A 13583-nucleotide genomic window follows, 5' to 3' on the forward strand; every position below is an offset into this window, starting at 1 on the left:
TCTTTTCACGGCCTGGCCGAGCTTGTCCTAGCTTTTCTGGGCTGCAGAAGCTCTTGCAGGGAGCTTGTGGTGCTGGGCAGCTGTTCTGTGGGAGTGCAGCACCCCTCAAGGGCTGGAGCAGCTAGCTGGGCCCCTGTGAACCCAAGGGGCTCTTCCCCAGGGCAGCCAACTTGGAAGGACTGCCTGAGAATGTAGGCAGATCTTTCACAGCCTGGCCAAGCTTGTTCTAGCTTTCCTAGGCTGCAGGCCTTTTCCTGGGGACTGGCGGTGTTTGGTGCTGCTCTGTGGGGGTGTAGCCCCTCCAGAGGGCAAGCAGGCCAGGGCAGAGACAGCCCCTGTGGTGGTAGGCTTCCTGCAATTGTTGAGGCCAGCCCTCTGGGATGGCAGGCAGCCATAGGTCCTGCGTGTGCGTAAAGGGTGGCGCGGGGGATGCACTGGGAAGCACAGCTTTCTGTTAGCTGGCAGGCCAGTGAGCTCACTGTGGCGTGGGGAGTATTCTGTGGTGGCCCACCCCTTTTTCTCTCACCTCCCCAATGCTGGCGCAGATCCAGCTCTTCTCCCAGATTCCCTCTGATGTAGCTTTCCACTTCCCCGCCCTTAGCATATTGCTCCCCCCCCCCCCATGATGCTCTGCTTTCTAGTCTCCCAAGGCAGTCTCTGCCCTGTCAAACTTGACAGACCAGTTCCTAGACTCCCCAGGCAGTCTCTGCTCCACCCACCCCAGCCTGTTCCCAGGGACTAACCTCCAGAGCTGAGGTCTCTGTGCCCAGCCCCCACCCAAGTGTCTCAATTTTTGGTGACTGTGACAGTAGTTCAGATGATCTGTTCGGTTCTTGCTCTGCTTTTCAGAATTCTAACTTACTGCTACACTCTTCTCTGCATCTGGAGTTTCCTCCAATTTGGTTGATCTTTCTGACGACGGGTAGGTGACTTTCCAGGGTGTGGGATCCCTTTCTCCTCCACAGTTCCCTTTTGGGAGTGCCTGTCCAGTTCAGATTCCCCTTCTCTTACTCTCCTCTTTTCTCTTGTTTTACCTAGTAATATCATGAGATTCTTGCCATTATTGGCGTTTAGGTTCTTCTGCCAGCGATTGGCTGCTGTTCTGTGTGAGTCGTTTAAGCTGTAGATGTGTTTTTTTTGGTTGTGTTTGTGGGAGAGGACGAGCATGTCCCCCTACTCTTCCGCCATCTTGCCTCCTCCCTTGTTATGTTATTTATTTTCTATCTAGAGGGTCTGTCCATTGATGTGAGTTGAGTGTTAAAGTCTCCTACTATTATTGTATTCCCATCAATTTCTCCTTTTATGTCTGTTAGTACTTGTTGTATGTATTTGGGTGCTCCTATATTAGGGGCATATATATTGACGAATGTAATAGCCTCTTCCTGAATCAATCCTTTTATCATTAAATAGTGTCCTTCTTTGTCTTTCTTTATGGCCCTTGCTTAAAGTCTGTTTTGTCTGTTATGAATGTTGCAACTCGTGCTTTCCTTTCTTTTCCATTTGCATGACATATCTTTTTCCATCCCCTAGCTTTCAGTTTGTATGTGTTCTTTGCCCTAAGGTGAGTGTCCTGCAGGCTACATAGGGTAGGCTTTTGTTTTTTTTTTTTTTTCCAGTCTGCCACTCTATGTCTTTTGATTGGAGCATTCAGTCCATTTACATTTAAGGTAATTATTGATAAATCTGTGTTTATTGACATTTTATACCTGTTTTCCAGTTGAGTCTATGTTTTTCCTTTGTTCCTTTCTTTCTTTGTGGGGTGATTTCCTTTTATTTTATGCTTGTGTCCTCTTCTTTTTAGTTTTTGTGAATGTATTATTTGGTTTTTATTTGTGGTTACCCTGTTTTTCAAGTATATTAACCTCTTACTATATCTTATTGCTTTAGCCTAGTAGTCGTATAGGCTCAAATATGTTCTAAACAGAATAAAAAGTCTCAATTTTCTTCCCCCACATTTTATGATATTGTTGTCCTTTCTTTACATCTTCAAGTTTATCCTTTGGGTTCCTTGTGTTTACTGTAACTTTTGCAAATTTTTTTTTCTCCCTTTTAGATCTGTATACTGGTTTGATTAAGTGATTACTTTCCAATTGTGATTTCCTCCATCCTGTGTTTTCTTTTTTTTTATTTAGAGGAGATCTTTCAGTATTTCTTTTTGAATAGGCTTAGTATTGGTGTATTCTTTTAGTTTTTGTTTGCTGGAGAAATTCTTTTTCTCCTATTTTAAATGATATTCTTCCTGGGTAGAGTATTCTAGGCTGCAAATTTTTCCATTTTAGAATTTTAAATATATGTTGCCACTCTCTTCTGGCCTGTGGTGTTTCTGTAGAGAAATCAGCTCATAGTCTTATGAGGGTTCCCTTATAATTAACTTATTTTTTCTCTTGCTGCCTTTAGAATCCTCTTTTTAACTTTGGCCCTTTTTATTATAATATGTCTATGTGTGGGCCTTTTGGGTTCAGCTTGTTTGGGGCCCTCTGTGCTTCCTTTATCTTGATATCTGTTTCCTTTAGATTTGGAAAGTTTTGAGCCATGATTTCTTCAAATATATTTTCAATCCCATTTTCTTTTTCTTCTCCTTCTGGAATCCCTATTATATGTATATTGGCCCACTTTATATTATTCCATAGGTCTTCTATTGCTTTCATGCTTTTTCATTTGATTTTCTGTCTGCTGACCTGCTTGGGTGATTTCAACTATTCTATCTTCCAACTCACTTATTTCTTCCTCTGCCTTATTCATTCTGCTCTTCAGTGCTTTTAACTCAGCTTCCTGAATTTTTTCTAATTTTTCTTGTCTCCTCCTTATATTTTCTAGTTTCTTTCTAAAGTAACATATATTTCTAGTCATAACTGCTCTTAATTTGTTCATATTTGCTGTCACTTCCTTCAGTGTTTTGACTGTCTCCTCTTTGAACTCTGCGTCTGTTAGACTGTAGAGGTCTGTTTTGTTGTTTGCTGCTTCAGGTGATTTATCTTGTTTTTTTAACTGGGAATGGTTCCTGAGCTTCTTCATTTGCTTATATTTTTCTTTTTCTGTGTGTTTAGGGAGAACAATCACTGTAGTCTTGAAGGGGCTATTTATATGTGAGGCACCTATGTTTAGGTTGTGAGGGCTTACTTTTTATCTGTTTATTTTTTTGGCATGAGAGATGCTTTTGGTTTGGATGCTTGCTGTCTCTTTCCTCAGTGTGTTCAGGCTGTTATATCCTTGATAGGTTGTGTGCTGGTGTATGGCCTGCTCCTGCTTCCAGGGAGATGGGCACAATGGGCAGGACTAGTAGTCACTGCCTGGTTGCTGAGGACTTGATAGTGGTGAAGTCTCAGGGGGAGGAGATCCAGGCTGTTCCTAGTTGCAGGGTCCTGGGAAGTGGCAGTGACCTCTCAGACAGGTGTAGGCAGCACCTAGAGTATTTGACAGTGGCAGCAGCAGGGCATGTGCCCTCCCAGGTCAGTGAGAGCAACAGTGAGTGGCACTAGGTTACAGTGCCCTCCTCCGTGCTGACCCCTGAGATGACTGGGGCCCAAGGTGGTGCCTAGTCATGGACCCCTAGTGGTAGCAGGCTGTGCTGACCTCTAGAGTCTGAGATGGCTCTGGCACTTTGCTCCCACTGCCCATGGTCCACACAAGATGCACCCTGCCACCTGCAGCCCATGCAAGAGATGCCCTGCCACCCATAGCCTGGACAAGAGGTGCCCCACTGCCCAAGAGCATGCTTGTGCACAGAGAAAGATATGTCTATGGCAGTCCTGCCCCTCTTTCTCTTTCTATTCCCCCCAAATGATGCCTTGCTTCTTCTGAGGGCCCAAATTCCTCCTGGGTTCCCTCAGCTGAGGCACTCTCCTTCCCAGCCCATGGTGCACTGCTCCCTAGCCCCTTGGGCTGTCTCCACATAGCAAATTATAGTTCCCTCTCCAGTACTGACTTCCAGCAGCTGAGTCTCAGTGTCAGCCCCTGCCCGGTGACTCAGGCTGTGGTGTCTGGAGGCAGTGGTACCAATGGTTTTTGTGGCTGTCTCTTTCCCTTCCCTCCTCAGTCCAGCTGTTGCACTTTTATCTGAGGCCTTGAGGTTCCATCTCCATCTCTTGCTGATTTCCCTGTCAATTAGGTGGCCTCCCTGGGTGTCTATTCCTTTTCTCTTTCACAGCTCCCTCTCATGTGTGCTGGTATTCTTCTGATTCCTTTTTTCCCTCTTCTCTCTATCTTTTTCCCCTCCCTGGGTGTCTATTCCTTTTCTCTTTCACAGCTCCCTCTCATGTGTGCTGGTATTCTTCTGATTCCTTTTTTCTCTCTTCTCTCTATCTTTTTCCCCCCTTTTTTTACCTAGTTATGTGGAGGGTTTCTTATACCTTTCAGTTGGAGGTTTAAGGTCTTCTGCCAGAGTTCAGTCAATGTAATGCATGAATCGTTCTACATGTAGATAGTTGGAATTTTTTTATGTTTGGGGGGGAAAGTGAGTGCTACATCGTGTTCCTCTGCCAAAATGATCCCACCCTCTCTTTTTAGAGGATTTTGAAAAGTGTTCATGGTACGTTTGATACTTGTGAACTTGATTATAGTTTTATATACTGTAATCCCTTCTCCTTGTAAACATCAATCCAATGGATAATTTTAAGTCATCACCATTATTTAGAACACAATAAATGTTTTTAAATGCTCAATTATGTTCTTCAAAATAGTCCTTGGTAAAAGAAGAAAAAGATTACTCACATGAGTTTTATATTTATGTGTCCTTGATCAAAAAACAAACACACAAACAAAAAACTCTGCAGGAGTTCCATGGTGGCTCAGCAGGTTAAGGATCCAGTGTTGTCATTGCTGTGCATCTGGTTACTCTTGTGGTATGTTTTGATCCCTGGCTCAGAAAATTCTGCATGTTATGGTCATGGCTAAACAATACTACAAATAGTAGAACTGATTACTTTTTATTCAAAGAATGCCTGGTTGATGCTCAATGAGGTACCATTACTGTTAAATGAACTTCACTGCTTACATTTTTCCTTTACTTGCCTTTTTTAGAATTAGTACATTTTTATCTTCAAGTGGAACTTTGGACATATCATTAGGTACTATTGGTCATTTTTTGGCATGGAGGTCATTCAGCCGTACAGCATTTAGAAGTGCTTTTTACCATCTTCCCTAATCATAGCTGAGAAATACAAAGTCTGCCAGACAAGTAAAATATGAAGAGTAGAATAATACTGAATGTATTTAATGAAAAATTTACTCTGGTCCTCTATATAGTATTAATTATTTCAACCAATAATCAGAGGCAGGGGAAAATACCTCTCAGATCAGAATGACAGGGTATGTATATAATATACTTTTTTTTACCCTTACCCATTCTAATTAAGACAAGGAAGTTAAATGTCTAGAGGCCTTTAATTTATGTTATTTTTAATGAAAACTAGGAAAATGAGTCATCTTTCCAAATAGTTTTTGCTCTTCTCCTATATAAATCCAACTGAAATTTACTATAAATAATTTGCATCATTTGGATCAAATTTCACATTTTTAACTTGTTAATCTCTTTCCTTGAGTTTGACTTTCATGAAACATATCCCAACTTCTGGCCACTAATCAATTCCATAAATTTATCACTTGCTCGAACCTCAAAGAAAATATTAACATTGCCCAATATTATGTCAAAAGAAGATGAAAAGGATACTTGAAAGCACAGTAACATTTATAAACGGAAATTCATCCAAATGCCTTTGTGCATTGAATCGTCTACAGATGATACATATAGGCAGAATAGTTGGAGTTAAAGCCTTCTGTAGAATGGAATAGAAGAAATCAATGAACAATTTCTTTAATTTTCTGGGCTATTGGGGAAGGCTTATTTTTAACTGTCAGACCCATTGTCACCAGGTTGAAGGGTAGCAATAAGTTCAAGTATCGTGTTGCTTTCCACAACTGTGCAAGCAAGTAGAGAAGCTTCTTTAAAGAAATGTTTATTGTGTTCCTTTTAAAGGATGACAGCGTTTTACTACTAACTCCTGTCAACAGAATATTCCCCCTTCATTTTGTACTTTGTAACTCTGTGAACTTATAATCATAAGAGAAGGCAAATGGAAGTCATTCCTTCCTGCCGAAGTCTGAAAGTCACATTACCATTAGTCACAGCCATGTGGCAAATGTTCCCAGAGAAGGAGGAATTAAGCAAGATGAGGAAAACTCTCAACTAGATGGTTCCAGAGCTCTCGTGACTGGATCATTTTCAAACTGCACAGGAAATTAACTTAAAATTACTTCCACCAGCACTTTAAAATGTATGTCATATGACTTTTAAATCCTACATATTTGTGAATATTTTTGTTATTGTGCAAAATGTTAGTAACTAGGTTTAAACTAGATTTTTGAAATTATAATAGCAATATATGAACTTGTCAACAAAACTAAACATTTTGCTGATGAGTATAACATTGAAAGTCTATCTTTCCGTGCCTATGATTACTATTTTCTCTCCTCAGAGATAATGGCCATTATCAGGGTTTTGGATTCCTTATTTTTGTATTTGTACTGAAATGTGCTTTTATATATATATATAATATGCAAACCTATATTTTGTATTTTTATAAATAATTTTAGATTAATACAATTATGCTCTATGGCCTCTTATGTGCTTTTTATTGGTCATGTTCTGAGCACAATTTTTATCAGGGAATGTTCATGGGTATATTCAAATTAGTTTTTATGTATCTATACACACAGGGACATACATGCATAAATACATACATATGACATGTAAATGTTTAGTAAAATTTTCACAAAGATCTCAAATGGACATCATGCTATGTCCAGACTTAATTTAACTCAGCCTGTCATTTTTTTCAACTAGCAGGGAGTAAGACTCCTGAATTCATGGAATATTGGATAGATCATAGATTTTAGAATCAGAAACAAAGGTTTAGATTCTAACTTCAAAAGTAATTGTTTGACTTGTCATATAGCTTGTTAAATATTGTCATACCTCTTTCCTTTTACATTGCTTGATAAAAGTCTGTCTCTAATGACCAACCCAAATATTACTTTCTCTGCAAATTTATCATTAGTTTCATAATACCTCTTTATCTGTTCGCTTCTTGCGCTTTACAGATATATCATGTTATTTAACACCTAAAAATAAATAATGACACTTTAGGTCTATTTTCTCTTTTTCATATTTATCAGAGTACTGTGAATATTGTTGGCTAGTCCAGAGACTACTAAATATCTACTGACTGAATGACCATGGAAGAAAGTTATTATTAAGTCATTGAATCCTTGCAACCACAAGAGCCCCTGTTAGCATAGTTAATAACATAGTCCAATAAATCCCTTCCTTAAGATGCTTTTCAGCCTGAAAATCACTGCTATCTTTTACTGCATTTCTTTTGCACATTTCTAAAGATGAGGGTGTGACATGCAACCTCTGAAGTAAATATAGAAGAAATATGAATTTTGTTCCTTGTCTATGATCATCGTTCTCTATTAGAGAATTCAGTGCACTCAGTCACCTTCCAATGGATGGTGCTCCAGTTTGATTAGCTCTCTAACCTGAAGCCTCTCCATAGTTCCCGTAGCTCTGGTGCTGTAAAGGGATGCACATTAGAATCCCTGATTCTTCAGATGGTGCTGGGCATGCATAAGAGAAAAATTATATCGGTCCCAGAATTTCAGCATTGGAATATGATTCTAGAAACACTTTGACCCTACAAATCTGAAGAAAAAAAGTGGGTCAAGTAGATTGAAAAGGAAGCTCTACCTTACCTATTTTTGATCACTGTAGAATCAAACTACACATTTCTCTAAACCCTGAAATTGAGTTCTTAAGGGTGGATTTATGGAGAACTACTTAGATTTAGGACAGAAGAAAAGGAGATCAGCAAGAGAAAAATGAAAGGGAAAGTCAAAAAGTGTCATTATATTCTTTCTTCTGTGCTTTGCTACTACATAATAAAACCGTTATTTTTTATCTTGGTCTGTATTTGAAATGAGCAGCCCTCTATTAGTAACTCTTATAGTATAAGATAGGATTCTTATATTCTAGAAGTGTAAGTGAATATTTCTTAATCAGCTTCAGATAACATAATCACTACAATGGCTTGCTAAATATTTCCAAGCACACCTAAAAGTTTAGTAAGAAGCTCACTGGTGCAACTTAATGACGCTTTTCTTTAGAAAGCCAATGACAGTATGTGCAGGATTTAATCAAAACTCATCATACTTACTGTCTGGTTCTGAAGCTCAAAGCAAACACCATCAGTGCATCATATTCTATAGTACGGGCTTAAAAGAGAGTCCTCTTTCATGCAAGTTCCTTCAGTATAAGGCAATTCTTGTTTTAATTCTGAGTAGCTAGTTGTCTAAGTTGGTTTTTTTAAATGGGAAATCAATACAATTCTCAGTAATAATCATTCTTTCTAATATAATAGGTATATGTGTGTTTATGACATATGCATACAGCATTGTGCCTTTATCTACCTATATTGTAGGTTTATTAGGAAGATTAGATGAGTTAAATTTAAAACGTTGAATAGTAACTGGCATATGATAAAAGTCTGTACAGTGATGTGTCAGGAGACATGTTTCTACAATATTTTTCTTAGCCTCGCTCTATTTTCTACTCTAAAAACTCCATCTTGTTCTGCTTTATCTTTACCCTATATTCCTGCTTGAAAAACAGTAGCAGTGCTGGCAAATGACTTAAGCTTAAGAACAAAGACCTAAAGGCATAAGTTATTCATATGGCCAGCTGAATGAGGACATAATGCGTTGATCTAGGCATTCCACCTGTGCAGATAGGGTGATTCTCTAGATGCTATGCATAGATAGCTGAGGCCAAGCTTCCTCAATGCTAATGATTGTTAAATGCCTAAAGGTCAGAATAAAACTTAACCAGCTACCGGCTGTGTGACTTTTAAAATTAAAAAAAAAAAGCTATATTCTGCACCTATAGCCCCCTCCTCACTTGACATTAATCCTAAAGAGCACAATAAAGCAGTGTGGTTTCTTGAGGCGGCACTCTTGCTCCCTGAGACCTTGAGTCCTCTGTTTCCCACCTTTAATTAAGATAAATGTCTCTGTGTCTTGTTTTATGTTAACTTTTTTCTTAAGTTTCACAGCACCCATTCAGCCCTCACCTGCTGAGCTGGTCTCAGCAGTGATGGTGATTAAGATGATGATGCTTTTAGTTGATTTGTAACATTCTTTGTTTTTTCCTCCAAATTAAATTCTACTCTATTGGAATATGTAAGAAGCCACAGTAATGATCACTAGCTTATGGGATAAGAATATACTTAACCACCTTACATATGGTAGCACAACCCTATTGCTACTCCTCCTCCTCAGTTTAAAGCATCCCTACTTCTATTGAGATGAACATATTATTTTCTATCAGAAACCATTCCCCATGGTCTACAATAGAATTTCCATATGGTGGTAATTTCCAGGAATCATTTTCCCTAATCCAGAAGTCTTTGTTTCCAAGGTCAATTAGTTATCTCAGAGACTCTGTTTTGGTATTATAGTGACCAGAGTCCAAAGCAGAAATGGAACTGTGTTTTCGTTGTGTTTGTGGCTAGGGGGCAAATGAAGAATGCCTAATAAAAAATGTTACTTTTGGAATCTAATGGCAAAACTAAATACTGTATCTTATAAGAAATTCTGCTTGCAGTAGGCAACTGCTTCCCTCCAAGTAAGAACAATATTGCCACTCAGCTCAAGTCCAAGTGGATTGTTAAAGCAGTTCTGGTGTTCAGAAGATCAGTAGGAACTGTGCCACACGTATAAGGGTCCTTTGCAGCTATTTTTTCACATTTTTTTGAACTTACAGTGGCTTAAACTTTAGAATGACATTCTGACAGGAGAGTGGCTGAAATTTAGCAGGAGTAGCCTTTGAAAAGAGCCTTTTCTCATGGTGTTTGATTCAGAAACAGTCCAGTGTGGGTCTGAAAATGTCCCATAAGTATAAAGGGGGATATAAAGTTTAAAAGGCAGCTAAAGGAATATTGCCTGCATGAAACAGAGACATTGACTAACTACAAAGTCCTTTTCTGATAGAGACTGAGGTTAAAATAATCTAGAAAAGGCTTGGGTATAAAATAGAGTTTCAATTCTCTTGAGCCCTAAAACTGAGATAAGTAAATGAGGAAAATTCTATGTATCTGTTTTCCTAATCAGAGCAGTAATTGATGATATTGTTATAGATTTTATTGTTGGAGTGTGATTGTCTGTTCTTGAAGGTTGCTTTTTAATTTCTTTCTGTCTTTCTTTCTTTTTTTTTTTTTTCTTTTTTTTTTTTTTCTTTTTTTTTTTTTTTTGCCTTTTGTCTTTTTAGGGCTGCATCCCAGGTTATGGAAGTTCCCAGGCTAGGGGTCGAATTGGAGCTACAGCTGCCAGCCTACATCACAGCCACAGGAACACAGGATCTGAGCCACATCTGCAACCTACACCACAGCTCACGGTAATGCCAGATCCTTAACCCACTGAGTGAGGCCAAACTAGCATCCTCATGTATCCCAGTTGGGTTCATTAAGCACTGAGCCACAATGGGAACTCCCACTTTTTAATTTCTTTAAAGACAGGAACCAGGTAACTACGTGAGACATGGTTTCATGAACTACATGGTGCCTCTGAATAGCAGACAAATTCAGTGGCCCTCAGTCAACCATATTCACTAAGTACAGAAATCAAGAGTAAATTTTTACAAAAATTTATAGTGGGTAATACCTTCAATATTTAAGTTTGTAATCAGTGGACTTTTATCACGTGTGATAAAACCACATATCTATTCATGACAGATTCAAAGTAATAGGGAAAAAAATATATGGTCTGTCACCAAGGTAGGTTTAGAAGCACTACCCTGGAAGTTGTGAGAGACTTTCGCATCCCAAACTACTTCTAAAAGGGTATGAAATGGCTACATGATTTGCTTTTTTTTTTTTGCATTCTTTTTTTTAAATATAAGTATAGTTGATTTACAATATTGTGTTAGTTTTAGGTACATAGCAAAGTGATTCAGTTTTATATATATATGTATATGTAATCTGAAAAATATATATACTATGTATAAATCTGAAAAAAAATCATATATATGTAAAGAATCTGAAAAAATATATATTATTTTTCAGATTCTTTTCCTTTATGAGTTATTACAAAATATCCTTTGCATTCTTGTGTTAAAGCATTTAAGGATCTTAAAATACAAATTATTTATAAAAAAGGTCATAGAAGGTACTCCCTTGTGAAGTTTATCTAACCCCTTGTCACAATTAAGGGACTTATTCTTCCAGCAGCTAGGCACATTGATGGCTGGCAGCTGAATATCCCACCACCGTGTTTGCTCTTGGTTGAAAAGAACTGCCTCATCTAATAATATGTCCCCTTTTCAGTCTGAACACAATCACTATTTTATAAGGGTATAAAACAAGATGGATCATTGCTTCAATTCGAAGCAGCTCTTCAAGACTATCCCAGTTCCAGAGGTTTCCATGGCATCATCTTAGCCTTTTTTGTATTTTCTTTGTTGTTTTTTTTGTTTTGTTTTGTTTTGCACATTCTAGCTGATTTATTTATTTATTTATTTATTTATTTTTAATGACTCAGTGAATTTATTACATTTATAGTTGTACAATGATCATCATAATCCAATTTTATAGGATTTCCATCCCACAACCCCAGCACATCCCTCCACCCCCAAACTGTCTCCTTTGGAAACCATAAGTTTTTCAGTCTGTGAGTCAGTATCTGTTCTGCAGAGAAGTTCTTTGTGTCCTTTTTTCAGACTCCACATGTCAGTGATATCATGAAGTCAGTCAGACAATGAGACATCTTAGTCTTTTTTTGTGACTGCAGCACAACCTACCTTTTCCTTGGCTCAGTCTTGCTGCCTACACATTCCCACAGCTGTTGATTTACATAGCACTTTCCCCAAAACTTTCTGTAGGCACATTTTCACCTCTGATACTGCTCTCTCCTGAAACCAAGCTATGACCAGAGGTAGCATGATTTGCTGAGAGATAGGTTTATTTTTGCTTTATTCATCCAGCTAGCCTTAATAGAACATAGATCATGGAATAATGGAACACTGAATCTGAAGAATGACTGTGGGAGAGTCTGGCAGCTGTGGGAAGGGGAAGTGGCTGGAACTGAAAGCCCAGGTCACTGGGGGCAGGGGTGGGGAAGGGCAATAGTTTAGGCCTTTAGTTTGTATAGGGAGGGATACTAGGGATATACATTCTTCTTCTTCATTGTCAGGGGAAAACTTCCCTTTCTAGATATTCACAAATTCAACTACAACTCTGCTTTTTCATGGCAAAGTCCTGCTTGGGATCTCATAGCTGGTAGTGGCCCAATACTGAACTGAATACTGATGCTCACAAAACATTAAACTCCATTTTAATCACAGTATATAGTCTAAGGAACTGGAATTGTGTGCATTAAAACAGTTTTTTTTTTAAAGAGCTTGAAGTCATTCTTTTATATTTAAATATCACTAACCATAATTTATTGTCTTACCACATTTCAATGCATACACCTGAAATTTGTCAACTTCATGATTCCCTAGCTGCTCTAATGGTGAGCTATCCTGCTAATCAGCGCCAGAGGACTCTAGTCACATTATGACTGGCTTCTGTGCTATTGCAGTTGTGCTCTTCAGACAAGCAGCACTTGCATCACCTAAGAGCCTGTTAGAAATTCAGAAGGCCTTTTCCAGACTTACTGAATTGGAATCTGCACTTTACAAAGATTCCCCAGGCAATTTTTATGCATATTGGTGTTTGAGAAACATTTCTGTATGCAACTAAATTCTCTGGAATTCTTAATATTTCAGTTTGCATGGCTATATACAACAACCATATTAGAGGCAAGTTGTGCAATGCTGTCTTTGTCATTCACTCCAATCAACCACCATGGTATTTACTTCATATAAGAAAGTTGCAGAAGGAATAAATTGAGACCAGAATAATAAAAAACTGTTGTCTTCCATGATATAAAGTCTTTAATAAGTGAAGATAAAAATCCATATGGTCATACACCTTAATAAACTGGTTTATTAAGACACAGTTCAACTTTGTAAAATGATTTATAAGAACAAACCTGAATGAGTCTATATCCCTTTTCAACTTTATTTTTGTTACCTCCCATCTCTACTAAATACAAACACACAATTCTAAACTGCTAAACTGATCTAGTTTCAGTTTCATGCTGAACATTACATGAATTTTCTTTCTGAAACATTTTTATATTCACATTTTAATGTAGAAAATGTCTATTTATATTTCAAATTTCATATTAGAATACCATTTCTTCTGTAGCTACAACAGGATCTGGTGTGTCCTCTAAATTCTTGCACAATACAGTGAGTATCTGATCCATTAGGCTATAACACTTGGTCTAGCACTAGACCCAGTATCCAATACAATGCCTGAGCACATATTGTTGGATTAACAAATGAATAACAATGTAAATAGGAATATTAGTTTTCCACTACTAAATAACAAAATTGCCCCAAGCATAGAATCTTTAAAGAAAACATACTTGTTACCTTATAGTTTTCATGGGACAGGAATCCAGGAATGGCTTAATGGGATCCTCTG

General features: G+C 38.1%; 1 protein-coding gene across 1 annotated transcript in view; it reads left to right on the forward strand.

Moving 5' to 3' along the window:
* Positions 1-835: 835 nt before the first annotated feature.
* The window catches only part of LOC146395965 (uncharacterized), a 300335-nt gene continuing 287587 nt past the window's right edge, over positions 836-13583 (forward strand). The window contains exon 1 of the mRNA XM_084999126.1: positions 836-922. The gene's annotated coding sequence lies outside the window, so the exon portion shown is untranslated. The remainder of the gene's footprint in view (positions 923-13583) is intronic.

The sequence above is a fragment of the Sus scrofa genome, chromosome 15 (genome assembly GCF_054392235.1).
Source record: "Sus scrofa isolate SSC_HxYL_T2T_F1_AM1 chromosome 15, Sscrofa_HxYL_maternal_Yorkshire_Landrace_v2.0, whole genome shotgun sequence".
Taxonomy (NCBI): domain Eukaryota; kingdom Metazoa; phylum Chordata; class Mammalia; order Artiodactyla; family Suidae; genus Sus; species Sus scrofa.